General features: G+C 44.6%; 1 protein-coding gene across 8 annotated transcripts in view; it reads left to right on the top strand.

The window, feature by feature from the left end:
* The window catches only part of JSRP1 (junctional sarcoplasmic reticulum protein 1), a 185,685-nt gene that overhangs the window by 4,435 nt on the left and 163,733 nt on the right, over window positions 1-17,517 (top strand). For 4 of the 8 annotated variants that reach the window (XM_085639994.1, XM_085639993.1, XM_085639995.1 and 1 more), the window contains exon 2: window positions 2,620-2,739. The exons of the other annotated variants lie outside the window; for them this stretch is intronic. The gene's annotated coding sequence lies outside the window, so the exon portion shown is untranslated. The remainder of the gene's footprint in view (window positions 1-2,619; window positions 2,740-17,517) is intronic. 8 annotated transcript variants of the gene reach the window in all.

Here is a 17,517-nt window from a genome sequence, read left to right as displayed (position 1 = left end):
TGTATTTAGGAATGCCAGATGTAGGAACGCGTAGATGGGCCCTAGGCGGCATAGCCACTGGTGCATCTGGAGGGACACCAGGCGGAGAGGGGAGCCAGATTTGTTTTTTCCTTCTTTCATACTCTGTTTATTATTTCACATTTCCGTCGTTGTCTCCCCAGCTGCCCCCATTTCCCAGGAGAGGGCCTCGTCTCTTTCCATGATCTAACAACGCTACTACCACCTTACTACAGCTTCACCTACACTACAATAACAGGTAGGTACTTATATTTCATTTACAGGGCACTTTGCAAATTAATACTTATAAAAACCTCATACACAGCAAAACGACTTACACCTACCAAAGGCGAGACCTATTGGCTGTGCCAATGCTTGTCATAGTTGGCGATCCTGAGTTTATACGAAGACACAAATGTCTTTGCTAACAGGCTGGAGAAACAGGAGGCACTTATTGTATGTGTGTGATTTTAGGCCCGTTTAGCTCAAATACACAGGTAAGTTTGTGGCGGTATATAGAGTTCTGAAACTGTGAATAAGGAAAGGAACTTGACTGTTGAAAAGTGTCTCGGACGCGTCTTGCTCGAATTTATATTGTTTATATGTACTTATGTGCTGCCACTTTTCTAGAATAACGAGTCACAAACAGGGCGTATTCAATTGGGCTCTTGTGGCCATTTTGAAGCCAGGCAAAATATAGTTTGCATAGCTTAGTGGTAGTGGTTATGACATTACAACGAATTGCCTGACTCCCGAATGGCTGCCACAGGGGGACCGTACATTGAAAAAGGGTTCAAGTTTAAGGTGGTGGCCCTCTTGAAGTCAGGTAGAAGTAATTGGCTGAAGGCTTTTTTCTATTCGGCTGGAAAACCTATTTTTCTCCCCCCCCCCACCTACATTTTACACAGTTTAATTGACTGAAGGAAGAACAAACTGTATTTCGACGCCACCTGATCTACATCACAAACAAAAACACATTTATGGTTTAGTACTCCAGTTACTTTGTAATGGGAGGCTTCTGTCAATCTTTATGATTACTTCTATGTTTGTCACACCAGGCGTCCGAAGAAGTCTTCTTATACCAGTGATACGGATACAGGGCGAGATGCTGTAATATAATATTATCATTTCACCGGGTGTGAAATGGTGGCCTCTTAATGCAAATAGATAAGAGGAACCGGACACCAAAGGAAAGATTGTAGTAAAGAGTGGCCACACACTGGTACTTCTCCACGAACACCCATCAATATGGGCTTCTTACCTCAGGTGCTCTATCTTATGGGTTATATTCAAAGAACTGTTAGTTTAAAAATGCCCTGAATAATTCTGGTGTTTCTCCTTACTTTCCCCCAGTGATCTTCTTATGTTGGCAGAAAATTAAACATTCTCTCATGACAGCTACGCAGATGCAGTCATTACACTCAGACAAGCAAGAAGTCTGGTGAAGGTGAACCACTGATATCTTTAAATTTTGATGGCCTGCCTGTCACATGTTGTTCTCTGATCAGAAGGGATAAGTGCACCTGGAATCAGATAAACCCTTACCAGGAAGCAGTGGCATCAGCGTGAGCATGTCCAGTGTTTTAAATTGACATATCATACATGCCAATAGACCCAATGCAGGCGGGAGACCCCCTGATTTTTCTGAAGCTGAAATGGCTTTATTTTGGCTGACTCCCCAGTGTGTGTCTGCATTAGTACGGCTGTGCAGTGCCGCCCTGTACACTTTGAGAAGACAGTAGTTCATAGCAGCTCCACTTGTTTGAGGATGCCAAACTGCACCTGGCGCTCACCTGGGGGCGGAGGGTGATTTGTTTAAATGACATGGGTTTAAAATCAGCTGGCAGTGGGGCTGAATTCTTTGTGTGTCCAGGAGTTTTCATGCAATAATAAAAATGTCAAGTTAACTCTGGTGAATAATGGACTGCTTGACCAAGATCAGAGATTTGTTTAGTGACAGTTTTCACAAAAGAACATGAACCACGCGTATTTGCAAAACTGTATTTTGTGAGGATTAGCTGTGAGTTACTGCTTTTTACTAGGTTAGTGCCCTTCCATTTCTGATACTTTGCAGCAGTTTTAAGCTCTTCTTAGAGTTTCTCGTTACTCACATGGGTGTGATTTCTGATACTTATGTGTTTCCCTCATCTTCAGTGCTTGATTTTGCTTGCGAGAAAGTGTTGCTCATAGTCGTTGAATGTCACTCGTTATTACTCTGAAATTATGAAAATGTCACATGTAAGCAATCTGAAACCTTGGCAGCTATGGAATTTGATATTGTCACTGTGGCTGTGGGCTTTACATTTAAGGAGCATGAAAGAGGTCTGTACGTGCATCGTCTGGGTCCTGATACAAGGGTTATCATTTGAATTTGCTGACAGTGAGACCTGTCGCATATATCAGACTCAAGCACTATCAGTTTTAGTACTTGATGCCACAGAAAAAGGTGAACTGTGAAAGATATATATATTTTCTAGTTCCTTCTGCCAAAACATAGGAGAAATCAACACATTCGCCACTGGCTTGAAATTATGCTTGGAACGCTGTGATTTTCACAAGCATCGTAAAATAGGTTTCTGGAATCTCAGTGATAGTGGACTGAAAATTCTCTTTGCATCGCAGGCAGTTCCTGAAACTGAGACCATTGGAGGACACGTCAATGGCTTGAATGGCACAAACCACGCTGACATCGATGCAGACACTGTGGACAAGTCCAAGAATGGGCAGCAATATGTGACCGGGGTGAGACTGAGTCATAAATAGGCCCTGGTACCAAAATAAAAGTGGCCCATATTAGTGAATTAGATAGCTAAAAAAGGTGACCGATGTTTGCAAATGTGGTCAGTTTTGAACTTGTATAGATATGCTGTATAAGAGTTTTGCAATGTATTGAAGACTGCAAGAATTTGAGCTTGCTGCAGGCAATGTTTGTTTTACTATCCGGGAAATCAACAGCAATACCTAGCTCAGCAGACCATAAAACAGGCACACAAACAGCCAACAAACAGGCGCACACACTGACCTGTCAGACCAGAACGTTCGCACTGCCCTATAAGCCCTTGTGATGTGACATCATTTGTTGTAGCAGAGAGGTTTCCAGGTAATCACTTTATAAGTAATGCTACCTCTGTGTATCTGAGTTCCCTCATAAGGGTGAATTTCTTTCCAATAGACAAAAGTGCCATGTGTGCAGTTGGAAAGACCATAAAAAAAGAATACGTAAATACTGCAAGAAAAGGAGGACTGACAATCTTCGGTATCATGAACCATGAAAAAATCCAAAGCCGCAGGAAAGAGGAAGCTGGTGAAAGTGCTAATACCAGATCTCCTTAACTGACACCTAGTAATACGGCAAGTGAATTTGTATTCTATCAAAAACAGAACCCCACTGGTCATTTTACAGCTCTGAAAACTAGTATTAGATAGATGCGCGGGGCAATGTTCATGATACCTCTTTCTTGATGGACAACAGGATGCCTTGAATATTCTGATTGAAGTAAGGTTTTGCAAAGTGCCATAAAACATTCAGCTCTAAGCGTCTTCCACATTAATATTCACCTGTTGGTTAAATATGCATCTTTCCTCCAAAACTTTGTTCCAGGCCATGACATTTGCAGGGAGCATTACAGGGATTCTAAAGTCTGTCATTGATCCTGGTACACTACAGACAGAGCTTCCTCTCACAGTCACAATTGACCTCTCCAGAAGATCATTTTCAACTAATACCCCAAGCAGCATCTTCCTCTGAAGAAAACAGATAAACAGCCCCTGAAATTAATCTAAAGTTTGTGGAAATTTAAAGTCGATAAATACCATTGCACAATTGACGAGTTTGTAAAGTTTATCACCCAGTTCTACAGAGAAATCCTGTGCAATATCCAGCAGCAGGTGAAAGAAGACAGTGAGATCCATCGAGAAGATATCAATACGCATGGGTCTGGTTTCTTCCAGAAGTTTAGCCGCTGTTCCAAAGCCCAAGAGACAGTCTGAGGAACACATCGGATCTCTGCGGACCTGAAACCCCAACATGCAATCCAATGCATTCTGCAAATGCTAAAAAATGATATTCAGGTTAAATGAAACCCAGACATTTTCAATACTTGTCCTTGGATGTTTAATCAGCTGATATTGAAAGAATGTGCCAGATTTATGACTTTTGCCCCTCACCACTACAAATGTTTAAGCTTTGGTGGTATTCCAAGAAGAAATTTGGGAAATTGTCACATGTTAACTGTTCGAACTAAAATGACATTGGAGAATTGGGAAAGGAGAAGCACAAGAAATCACCATTCAAAGTCTGTGGTGCTCTTGCAGAAGCCATTCCGACCCTCAAGCGTGGGCAGCCTTCTCTCAAATTTGTGCTGAAATTCTATGGACACAAATTCTAGGGTCAAGTTCGGAGTCATTGTAAGACTTTGTGGCCTTACCGATGTTGTGAGGTTTCCAAATTCGATGAGTTTCGCATGCAAATGTTTTACCTTTGGCCACCACTTCTAGACTCAAATGTCAAGGATGATTTGTGAAAGAGAATTTCAGGACTGAAACATTATTGCCGTGATGAAAGAGAGAAACAGGGTTGGAACCTCACTCATTGATGAACTACATGTAGAGTGTTTCTCACCCTCTAACTCCGACAAATAAGTTGCCAGGCTTTTCTTGTGGTATCACCCTCCCACAAGCTACAGACATCACCAGCTTTGCCAAAACTTCTAATTATCAAAGGCACTCACTAAAAATATCAAACATCTTTTTTCCTAACCACCAGAATTTGATTCACTACTAGTAGAGTCAACACATTCCCATTAGCACCTCTGGAAGCAGTTGTGTGCTCCACAGCTAGAATTCTAACATGGAAAACATTTAACCATATCTTGCTGATGCTAAGAGACCCGCACTGCCTGACGTTATAGGCCAGAACGAAAGTCAAGATTAGGTGCATTGCTTAGAAAGCAATGTATCTAAAGAATTTCAGGAGGCCAGGGGGGTACACAAAAATAAGCAATAAGTTCATCACAAGCTCAAAATTGTTCTTTTTCACAACCAGCTTCTTCATTCTGGTAAATATCCTATGGGATTTGAGGTCCATCTCTCCTCTCCTCCAGGAAGCATTTAAAGTCGAACCTTTCAAGACTACTTTGAAATAAATGTAGTTTCCTCCCCAGCTCCCACAGTTATATTTTCTGTGGTCTTCATTGTAGCTTGTCTCATCCTTGCTTACACTAATCTGCTTTCTTGATCATTCCTTCTTATATTATGTTCATTATGACCCCCGTAAAGGCAGTAATACCAACTTAGTAAAGCAGTTTAATATAAGTAGTTTAATAAATCTCATTTCCAGTTAGGAAACCAGTCAGCTGATAGATCTGGCTAGGAGTTTAAAATCCAAATTTCACATCATGTCTGTAAATATGGTCAGCCAGGGTTTTGTTTTTGCAGCCAGAGATAACCCGTAATATCTACTGGCTTCCAAATAATTTTTTAACATGGCCGCAATCTAACCTCACTGCCCGATGATCATTGAGAAACACACGCTTTCTTTGTCTCTTGGTTAAAAAGTGTGTTCTTAAAACACATTTTACTACTTCGTTTAATACTGCTTCGTTTAATGTTGTTCATTAAACGAAGCAGTACTTTTATTGCAAGCTCATTTAGGGTGAATATCATACACTAAGCTGTAGTAAAATTGTCAATCTTGCTTTACCCTACTATTCAAACAGACATGCCCGAATGCAGGCCATGAAAAAAGCTTTGCAAACTTAAGTCACAAATTTCAAGAAACACGGTTTACAAAGAGAAATGGAGAAAAATGTCTGTCTGTTCTGCTGTCCTATTTTATGTTGTCTATCATTTGAATAACCTGTAACTGGCACTAAAGTTGCTTTGTATCATGCGGACCTGTACGTTTGGTTGATAGAATGCATGGTTGTCGTGTAAAATGTGTCATGATCAAAGGAATTGCAATGTGAGTTCAAAATTGCCCTCCAAAGAGATCCCCAAAGGTGGAAGCTATAACTCTGAATGCCAGAGGCTACGTTTCAAATCGTCAATTTTCATGGCGAAATATTGAGAAAACTTGAGCATTCTTTCAAAGCAGGAAGTCATTTGTTGTTAACACCAGGAGTTATTGTGCGAGGATGTGCACGTGTCCAATTTAAAATATTTCACTATTAACACATTAAAAGAACATTGGTGTTAACAAAAAATCACTTCATGCTTTGAAAGAATGCTCAAGTATTTAACATATTTTGCCATGAGAATTGACGATTTGAAACGCAGCCTCTAGAATTCAGAGTTCTAGCTGCCACCTTTAGGCATCGCCCACTAATTAATGTATTTTATCTCATTAATGCAGCCGTTCCTCTTTTGTATTATACTTATGTATTTGTTCAAGCTTAGCACATAAAATTATAGGTGATGAGATGGAAGTGGTTTAAATACAGGTTTATATAGGATGAGAATTGCCCCTTGTTTTACTCCCTCATCTCCAAAGTAATGCAAGACATTCTTGCAAGACATTCTGAAGTGTGTGTGTGTGTTTTTGTTTTTGTTTTTTTTTCTCGGTCTCCCCCCCCCCCCCCCCCCCCTCCCAAAAAAAAAAATCCAGTAATGCGTGCACTCGGAATGATGTTTTGCTGGTGCGAAAACTTTATTGTGGATTTACTGTGGTTCCACTGGCTCGGTGTACCACCTCACTACGGGCTCAATCCAAGGAGGAACTAGCTTATATATATATATATATATATATATATATATATATATATATATATATATATATATATATATATATATATATATATATATATATATATATATATATATATATATATATATATATATATATATATATATATGATCACAGAGGGCCTCCGCCAGACCCTGCAGTCATCCACCTTCTACCTCTTAATCACATAGGGCCTCTGACACACCCCACAGTCTTCCACCTTCTACCTCTTAATCACAGAGGGCCCCTGCCACACCCCGCAATCATCCACCTTCTACCTCTTAACCACAGAGGGCCTCCAATACACCTCGCAGTTGTGGGGAATCTCTGCACTCGGGGCAGAATTTCCTCAATGAACAGTCTCATTGCGGAGATTCTGCCCCGAATGCAGAGGCTCCCCTACAACTGCAAGGCCTCCGCCACGAGTACGGACACTCCTCCGCGACTGCAAGGCCCCCGCCATGAGTACGGAGACTCCTCCACGACTGCAAGGCATCCGCCACGTGTACGGAGGCTCCCCCACGACTGCAAGGCCTTCGCCACGAGTACAGAGACTCCTCCACGACAGCAAGGCCTCCGCCACGAGTACGGAGGCTCCCCCACGACTGCAAGGCCTCCGCCACGACTACGGAGACTCCTCTACGACTGTAAGGTCTCCACCACGAGTACGGAGACTCCCCCATGACTGCAAGGCCTCTGCCACGAGTACGGAGACTCCCCCATGACTGCAAGGCCTCCGCCACGAGTACGGAGGCCCTTTGCGAATCAGGTGCTGAATGTTTTACTATGTTGTGAGTCAGTTCAATTTCTCGCAAAATAAACAATAAGGATTTTAGTGTTTAATGAGGTGACTGTGGATAAAAACACTTGAGAAAGACCAGGGTGAGTCGAAACATTGAGGTATACTTTATGCTGATTCCCCATATTTGTTGACCTTTAAAGCCAACTGTTTTGGATGTTAAAATTCTGTAAAAGTAGTATTTTCTGTGTAATGGACGTATTATCTTCACAAACTTGGGGAACCCTTCCTCACAATGGGATTGAAAATATATCATTAAAGTTTAAGGTAAATGCAAAAGCTGGTGACCTTAAATCACTCCAGTCGAACCCCTTACAACAGCTGCATGTCTCATTTCTCTTTTCCTTCCTTCCTTCCTTTTTTTGCTGACTTGGTGGGCGGAACATGGTTTACGGTAATCTTTTCATTGCCATGCCATTAGTCATACTTTTACTCATTTCATTTTTGTGTCTGTTTTTTATTTTTTATCTAAAGGGTGTTTTAAGGACTGATGCCAGGACATTGTCTGAATCCAGTGCTGCAAGCTGATAGGTCACTGATACAAACTTGAGTTTTTGCCATTTTCATCTAATATGCTGAGGTACTATAGCCATTTCGATTGTTTATCGTGGTTCAAAAGGATGCTGCCGGATGTGCCACGCAGCAACAGAGAATTAGCTTTGGTCGGTGAGGTCCAGTAGTTCACATCATATCAGGACCAGCACCGAACACATATGCCAACATTCGGAAATAAGAAATTGAGATTAAAAACAAAACGGGAAGATTTATTTTCCCTATTGACTAGCATTGAAATAGGGTCAACTTTAGGTGTGGGGGAGCTAAACTAGAGCCATTTTTGCTTTTAAAATTGGTAGGCTTATGCCTGAAGCAGGTCTGTTGGCACGTATGGCACCAACGTCTCATCTAATATGAAAATTAGTTCCTTCAGTTTTGGGCAACTCACTCATCAATCTATGTAGACCTCTGGAGTCCTTGGCAAAGGATACTGGTTGCAGGCAAAATGCTTGGACAACCAGGTTGGAAATCTTTCTTCACTTCTAGAGCCCCCAACTTTCGCCCTCAAACAGTTAGTGTTGATGGAGCATGAAGAGGCTTTATCTCTGCTGCAAACACAGCTGTGCCTGTGTTTTGGGGTGATGTTAAAGGCTCCCCTCTTTCACAAGCACTGCATGTGTGAGTAAGTACTCTGCTGCACTCCTACCAACAGGTTTTTTTTTTCTCAAAGTTTTATATAGCGCATACTTGCCCCAATGGTATCGGGTATCAGAGCGCTTTACATGAGCACCAGTTCCGTTACACAAGGACACATTCATTTTTGTTAGGCACGGGGAGATTAAGTGATTTGCCCAGAATCACAAGATATTGAGCGTCAATGCAGAGACTCGTACCCGGTTCCCCAGATTTGAGGTGGACCGCCCAGGCCTTTAGGCTACATCCTCCCCTAGGTTTGACAGTGAGAGTAGAACATTGAAATATACTATTCATCATCCTTCCTCCTCTGTCGGTTCGACACTTCTAACACTGCTCTGGAGCAGCGGCACTTACTTAGTGGGTAAAGAGAGTGTTGGAGGAGTCTTTGGGGAAAGTGCTGTGGAAATAGAGGAAAAAGATAAACATCGTGGTGGGTTGCGGTAAGCCTAAAGAATGATTTTTGAAGTGAAGCCCCATGCGAAAATAGGTTTTAAAGACCAGTGTACAGTTGGCAAAGTGGGTAGAAATAATTGGAATTGAGGCACCTGAAAAAAGTGGAGTCAAGCTGGATCCCAGCCCTACACAATCAAAGATATGAATAACTAGAAAGTGTAAGATATTGATGTAAGTAAAAGATGTCCAATGGGTTCTGTGCAGAAGCTGGGGCATATGAAGAATTTCTACCATTAGGTAGTACTTTAGAAGTTAGGTCCCAGTTGCCCTGAGGTAAGGCATGTTCTACACTTGATGAAGGATTTAAATTGGGGGTGTAAAGGTTTATGAAGGATGCAATGATTTAATAGATAATCCTCAATGTTTAGCCCCAGTGATTTTTGTTAACAAAGCCAGGAATGATCAAGAGGTCTCAAATGTGTATCGACCTTAGAACCCCTAATAAAAACATTTGAGGAGAAAAACACCTCTTCTCAGTTTAATAATGAGATATAACCATGTTAAGAGAAGCATGTTAATAGCCTGATTAAACTTTCTCCAGCATACTATCACAAGGACTCAACAGTGAATTTTAACCTTTGACATAATATTTAGCTCCCTCTAGCTGCCTATTGGTTTTGTCGATGGCCCTTCTAACCGGTGTCCATGGTTTTGCAGTTCACCGAGCAAAAATGTTTCGAGATTCTAGAAAATGTCATGTTCTTCTAACAATTCATTCTTAATTTGGAGAAAAAGAGGAGAAGCACAACAAGGCGTTATTTGAGTTGTTTGAGTTGGAGAGTGTTGACATATTTGAGCTACACTGTTTAGAAGGACAGCATCAAAGATCAGATATTGGCTCCTGTCAGGTGCAGGAGTAAATCCATTTCCAGGATAGGGAAGGGCCTGGAACACTTGCACTTGTTCTCCAGTTTACGTCACTTGGAACCTTAGGTGGATAACCTTGCTAGTTATAGTTACCATCCATATTTTCATGTAAACAGCGATTAAATATGTGAAGCAAATAGACTGATCTGGGGTTACTGAACCACTGTAGATGATTACAGTGTAGTAGGGATGCCAGGAGATACCCCAAATGTTAGCGATGGTAGATTGTGCCTTGCTTGTTCAATGGTATATTTGATATACATTAAACATGCTATGCCATACAATTAGTAATAACAAAAATAATCAACACTGTCAGGGAAGTGAATAAAATAAAACACCCAAATGGATGCAGAGATTAATAAATAAAGTAAGACTGAAAGAGGCTATGTTATCCGTCTTTTGCAAAGAAGGCAGAGAGAGTACATATTAGCAATCTTTATGCATACTCCAGTGGAATTAATCAACAAGAAGGGAACGATTTAAGGTTGCAGCTGGAAACAGTAATGTCGAAAACTGTTAGGTTGCTCAAGGTTAGACATTAGGGAAAATGGCCTATTCACTAGAGCGGTTAACTACAGTTAAGAGTTCCCAGGTTAATAACATTATATAACTCATGCCTGGCAGAAAGGTTTTTTGCATTTGACTGTTGGCCCTAAGGGGGCAGGGTTCCACGTAAATGAACTCCACAGGTTGCTTTACCACATAGTTCACTGTTCGGTTTCACCTGTACCACACATACTGTATGTTTGTGCTAAATGCAGGGCTATTTTGTTAGTTGACAACTGATTCTTGTGGTGCCTTGTTGCAGCCCTGATGAACAAGTTCTATATCTTTAGTAAAATTAACTTTGTTTGTGAGATGTCATTGTTTAAACCTTTGGTCCTGCAGCTTCCCCAACAATAAAGTTTTGCGCAAGAGCATAACAAGACAAAGCGCGGACAAATCCAAAAGCCTGGCAGCCAACACGAGACCTGTTGAATTTGCCAATGTTTATTTTGAAATCAGACCTTTGGAATCCCTCCAACAGATAGTTAAAAGTGTTAGAAGTCAATAGCTCTTGTAGGAGCTGTTTCACTTTGTGGAGGAAATGGAAACATATCATACAGTCGAAATTCCTCCGAAAATGTAAATGCAACTTGTACGTTTGACTTAGGAAAATGAGAGGAGAAAGCAAATTGAATCACCCAAGGTAAAAATAAAAAGCCAGAACGAAGATCTTATGTAGCATAACCTGCAAGGTGTAGCACAGAAGAGAAAGGAATAGCTGAAAAACCTAAGATCAAAATGTTAATTTACTGTGAGATATATGTCCAGCTCTTTAAAAAGTGTTTCCAATACAGTGCAATTTATTGGTCTAAACATACAGTTCACTTGACCCTGAGTAAGCAGAGGAGTGTCTTTGCAACAGAAAACAGCGATGAATCACCGGAAACGAAGGGGTGGTTTGGAATTATATCAAATAATGACGCGCCTCCTGTTTAACTGGCAGGCGTGATGTTTTTGGGCGAGGTGTTTGTTCTTATGTTGGTGTTGTAACATAAAATGGTGCTCTGTATTAATTCCACTCGGTAGTCTTTTAGTTGTGCGCCCTTTCAAGGTGTTTTGTCGTTGGTCAGTTGGGTCCCTGTGATGGTGCATGGGCGTACATGCTTTGAGGTTTTATTGTCTCCACTGCTTTCGCTAGTTGTGGTTCTCCCAATTCAGTGATACCCAGTTGATTGACCTAGGGAGGATGGGAGGCTGAGTGGACTTTGGCAGGATTTGAATCCGCGACATGCAGATCATTGCATGGTTCACTTACTAAGCCATCGGATACGGTGGTACGCCGGGTGACTTGCGTGTGCAGATGCTCGTTGGTGAGCTATCTGCAGATTTGGCGTAAGCTGCTTATGCTTTGAAGACACTTTGGTCACTGTTGGGAATGGACAGAAGAGTGGCTTGGAGAGGATGCGTTGGTGGTTGGAGGGTGTTTTTTGCTTGAAGAGCTGCTAAGACCTCTGGACAAAGCCATGCTGGGGAGGGTGACAACCTCGTAGGATCTGTGTTGCAATTACTTTGAATGGTGAGGGGAATAGAAATGTACAGCAAGACAGCAGACGTTGGGTCCTGCCTCTTTAAATCTCAGCCATAAACTTTACTTTAGACTGCCACTACATGAGTACAAAAAATAAACATTTGTTACAGTGAAGTTTTGTGAGTGCCCTTGTTTTTAAGAAGAGTACTTTGCCAAGCAAGCTGTGCAAGGTTGAGGCCTTGCTTTTAATCGTGGCAGCCAAGGTGGAACTTTAAAATATGGATACACTACTCTCAATACCTTTCCAAGATGGCTGACGCTGATTTGTTTAATTGTTTAGCTTTTTATTTATTGCAAAATTATGCCCGCCACGTTTGGGTGACAGCATCATTTTTCTATTTAATTTATCTTACATGTGGTTGTTAAGTTTGTGTGTGTTTTATTGTGGATGGGTCATGGAGGGATGCATGTATGATAAATTATTCCGTGCCTAATCCCACCAGTGACTAGCGTGAATATTTTTGGGTATATTCTCAGAATTCTTTGTATTTTAATAAACGACCTGTTGCAGTAGAATGTGGTTACGCTGGTGTAAATGCCACACCTTCTTTAGCACACATTTTAGCCTGGCCTGAGTTGTGAATATTGGATCTAAGTGTCTAAATACCTGTAATTACTAAGTCTGAATAGCATAACGTCACTGTCTGTGTCCTTGGGCTCAGTTGTATTAAGAGAAACAATTTAAATGCCTTCTCCTGGAGCCCTGGTCTACACTTCTGTCTACACACATTTCACTGTGTCATCACTTGCCAAAAAAAAAAAAAACATTTGCTCATCTTATTTTAACAACAGTGGTGTACAGAAGATGTTTTAGAGATATTTGCTGCTGTCTACATTGATTTATATTACTAAGGCTTCTTCTGTTGCTGGTTTTTAATCAGCCGTCTTTACCGCTTGCGCTATCACATGTGGTATCACTGGAGAACGACCTGTACAACGCGGTCGTTACACCGCAGTATGTGTACATCGCGGGCGTTACAACGCAAGTCGTTACAACGACTTGCGCTGGACGGCGCTCTAAGCTAAGGAATAGTATGATTTACTATTCCAACGCCTTCCCTACTGTTACCGAGGCTGGAGTTGGAATAGTAAATCATACTATTCCTAAGTCCAGCACCCTCCAGCGCAAGTCGTAGTAACGACTTACATTGTAACGAACGCGATGTAAAATACCGCGTTGTGAATGCATGCGTTGTAACGTCATACATTCGGTATCACTACTACATAGGTAATATAAAAATGAAAATAGAAGAAGGTGGTAATTTCAACATGATAATGCGGTAAACCTATGCAGTGAATTTTATCCTACTAAATTTCCAAATTAGCACCATATTTTAATTTAGGGCATTGGTGTGCGGGAAGTGAGTTTCTGTTACCATTAAAAGATGTACCAAATTTTTTACGTAAAATGCGTGCACCACTAGAGAAGAAGTGAGCTTCCGTTTACATCAAAAGATAGATTAAAAAGTCTACGGCTCTCCATTCAGTTGTATAGTTTTGTGTTCATCTGGATTCTTTCAGGAGCTAGCCCCTATGGGTGTACTTGCCGCTTATAATGTGAATAATTCTTGACTTGTTTGTCGGATCATTACTGTGTCCCTGCCCAGCCTCCTGGCCTTGCTGCATGAAAGTCTCCCGGGTCCTGCTGCTTAAACCCACCTCCTGTTTTTTCAACATGAATCCGCCTCCTATCCCTCAGCAGAGGCACCCCCCACATGGTCGCTGCACCCGAATCCCAATAACTTCAGACCACCACGAGTTTGTGGTTTTTATGGAAGAATTGAGGCCGCAGTTTATTAGGCATTTTGAACTTACAAGCGATCCTTTACACATCATTACTTTGTCCGGAGAGCCTGTGTCCTTACCCCATAATCTCTGCACTGTGCCTTGCCTTTCCTTGCCTTCAGTGCAGCTCACCTTGCCCCTGGCGACCTATCCCCCTGGGAACACAACCCTTCCCTTTCACTCCGGGCAAGCCTCTGCTTCCAGCCCGACCGGGTAACCTTTTACTTCCGGTTGCCACACACTCCTTGGGTAAGCGTCTGCTTCCAACCCAACCGGATGACCCTTTGCCTTCCGGTGCCCACACACTCCCGGGTAACCAGCCGGTTCCCACCTGGCCGGGTGACTTTTCACTTCCGGTGTCCACACGTTTCCTTCCGGGTAAGCGTTTGTTCCCAGCCCAACCCTGTGCTTCTTCAGTCCTGGTGCGTACCCTCTTTATTACCTGGGCAAGCCAATGTGCTTCCCGCCCGCCAACCTGGTTGACTGATCCCATACCCCTCTCTGCGAAGGTGACCCGGTAACCGTTACCCCACTTCTTCCATGCCACAGGCTCTGCCCTCCGTTGCGTAATTAATTGTTTACTTCCGGTTCACCAGAACAAAGGGGCTTGAGGAGCTTGCCAGTGCCCACTGGGTCCTGACTGCCCCGTTTGCGGTCTATTCCCCCTTCCAACCTGTTTCTTGTATTCCTCTTGGATCGCTTTGTCATTACCACCTTTAATCGTCTAGGATCCGTTGCCGTTCCTCACATCCGACACCCGATGACCTCTTGCAAGTCCGCAATGCCTCTGCGACAATGTCCCCCCCCCCTCCCGTTGACCCACCACCTCCACTCCAATTCTTGCTCCTAAGCGGGTGGGTGGGCAGGTCTTCTCTTTACAAATTTCCCAGGAGAAAGAGGGCCTTGTGCCCGGTGCCCACCTTTAAATACCCCTGCCTCCCTAGCACATTCCTACCCTAGATTTACGGCTGATCTGGCCCAGCCCTAATACCAGCCCTATCATCTGGTGGTCCCACTTCCTTGTCTCCCATCCCTTATCTCTACCCAATCCGGTCCTTGGTGTTCAGGCTCTGCTTCCCGGGGGTGGCCTCCACTGAGGCCCCCGGTCCTGCCACTATCCCCCTTCCCCTGGGGAGTGGGGGGCCGAACCAAGGGGCACAGCAGAGGCACCCCCCACATGGTCGCTCCACCCGAATCCCAATAACTTCAGACCACCACGAGTTTGTGTTTTTTATGGAAGAATTGAGGCCGCAGTTTATTAGGCATTTTCAACTTACAAGCGAACCTTTACACATCATTACTTTGTCCGGAGAGCTTGTGTCCTTACCCCATAAGCTCTGCGCTGTGCAGGGGGCAGGGCCTGCATTCTTTGCACGCACTCCCTGCCCCACCATCCCAGCTCCCCCCCCGCCACGCCTATTGCCCTCCCCATAGGAAGGTGATCAGCCGCTCTGCACCCCTGCGCAAACAACCCCCGTCCCTCGGGTCGAAGACTTGGCCCACTCCACGCAGACCCCCCCCTCACATCTCTCCCTGTGCACCCACCCTGCCTCAGCTGAATCACAGCGGCACCCTATATACCACCTCTCTACTGCAAGCCGCCCGTGCCTCATCTGTACCTCCCACCTCAAGGATCCACCGTGCTCGTGCTCCGCCAGCATGACGGACGGCCAACCCTCCCGTAAGTCTGCCCCGGCCTGCGTGAATCACAACTGGGCTGCCCCTGCATTAACCCTGCCGATTTCTGCCCCCCGTTGCACAGAGCCCCTATGCCCCTGGGACCGACCTGAAGGTATCGCCGCGGAGCCCGCCTTCCCCCACCCAGCGCCATGCACTGCCAACAGGCACCGAACCTTCCCGCCTGGCACCCCATCCCTCCCACGGCCCTCGGCTCCCCTAACCCAACCCAAACCCCGCACCTCACCTCACACAATGCAGCAGCACCTCTCTTCTTCTCTTTACATATTTCCCAGGAGAAAGAGGGCCTTGTGTCCGGCGCCCACCTTTAAATACCCCTGCCTCCCTAACACATTCCTACCCTAGATTTACGGCTGATCTAGCCCAGCCCTAATACCAGCCCTATCATCTGGTGGTCCCACTTCCTTGTCTCCCATCCCTTATCTCTACCTAATCCGGTCCTTGGTGTTCAGGCTCTGCTTCCCGGGGGTGGCTTCCACTGAGGCCCCCGGTCCAGCCACTATCCCCCTCCCCCTGGGGAGTGGGGGGCAGAACCAAGGGGTAGTTACATGAACCTGTCTCCTGTCCCTGCTACATGTATATGCCTCGTGCAGTTGTTGCATGAACACATCTCCTTCCCCTGCTTCATGAGTCTCCTCCTGCCCACGCTGCATGAACCTGTGTGCTGTCCCTGCTGCATGATCCACCTCCTGTCCCTGCTGCATGACCCGCCTCCTGTTCCTGCTTCATGATCCCACTTCCTCTCCCTGCTGCATGTACCCACTTCCTGTCCCTGCTGCATAAACGCGCTTCCTGTTCCTGCTTCATGAGCCCAGTTCCTGATCCTGCTGCATAAACCCACCTTATCTCCCTGCTGCATGAACGCGCTTCCTGTTCCTGCTACATGAACCCGCCTCCTGTTCCTGCTGCTTGAACCGTTTGCTCTCTCTGCTGCATGAACCCTCCTCCTCTTCCTGCTGCCTGAACATGCTTCCTGTTCCTGCTTCATGAGCCCACTTCCCCTCCCTGCTGCATGTACCCACTTCCTGTCCCTGCTGTATGAACGTGCTTCCTGTTCTGCTGCATGAGCACACTTGCCCTCCCCACTGCATGTACCCTCTTCCTGTCCCTGCTACATGAAGCGCTTGCTGTTCCTGCTGCATGAGCCCACTTCCCCTTCCTGCTGCATGTACCATCTTCCTGTCCCTGCTGCATGAACGTGCTTCCTGTTCCTGCATCATGAGCCCACTTCCTGTCCTTGCTGCATGAACCCTCCTCCTCTTCCTGCTGCATGAACATGCTTCCTGTTCCTGCTTCATGAGCCCACTTCCCCTCCCTGCTGCATGTACCCACTTCCTGTCCCAGCTGCATGAATGCACTTCCTGTTCCTGCTTCATGAGCCCACTTCCTGACCCTGCTGCATAAACCCACCTCATGTCCCTGCTGCATGAATACGCTTTCTGTTCCTGCTGCATGTGCCCACTTCCTGTCCCTGCAGTATGAATCGTCCTCCTGTCACTGGTGCATGTACCCCTCCTGTCCCTGGGCGGCAGTTTCGTCCCACCTCACCATGACTGTCCAGAGGCTCAGGAGAGGTCTGGGATACTTAGGGCTGTGACTAATTCTGTGCTCTGTGCTTATCTGTATTAACTTGATGTCCTTCCGCCCTGTGCTGGACTCCTAATCTTACCAAGCACTTTAGGGGAGTCCTGTTTCTTTTCCGCTCTCGCCTCTTCCCTCATTGGCATTAGGCGTCAGAGTGCCTAGAAGGCCCGTGAGGCGCATACATGGCTGTGCCTCTTCTGGCGTGTGCACTTAGTAGCCAATAGACTTGTGAGAATAAAGTGAGGGATGAGGTCTGTCCAGATTGCTGAGTTTTATTCCTGGCTTGAGAACTTCACAAGTATAACAAGCATTGGCAAAGCCAACAGGTCTGGGTTTAATCTGCTGATG

Source organism: Triturus cristatus, chromosome 12, assembly GCF_964204655.1.
Source record: "Triturus cristatus chromosome 12, aTriCri1.1, whole genome shotgun sequence".
Taxonomy (NCBI): Eukaryota; Metazoa; Chordata; class Amphibia; order Caudata; family Salamandridae; genus Triturus; species Triturus cristatus.
The sequence above is the reverse complement of the archived record's forward strand: the minus strand, read 5'-3'. Positions and strand labels throughout refer to the sequence as shown.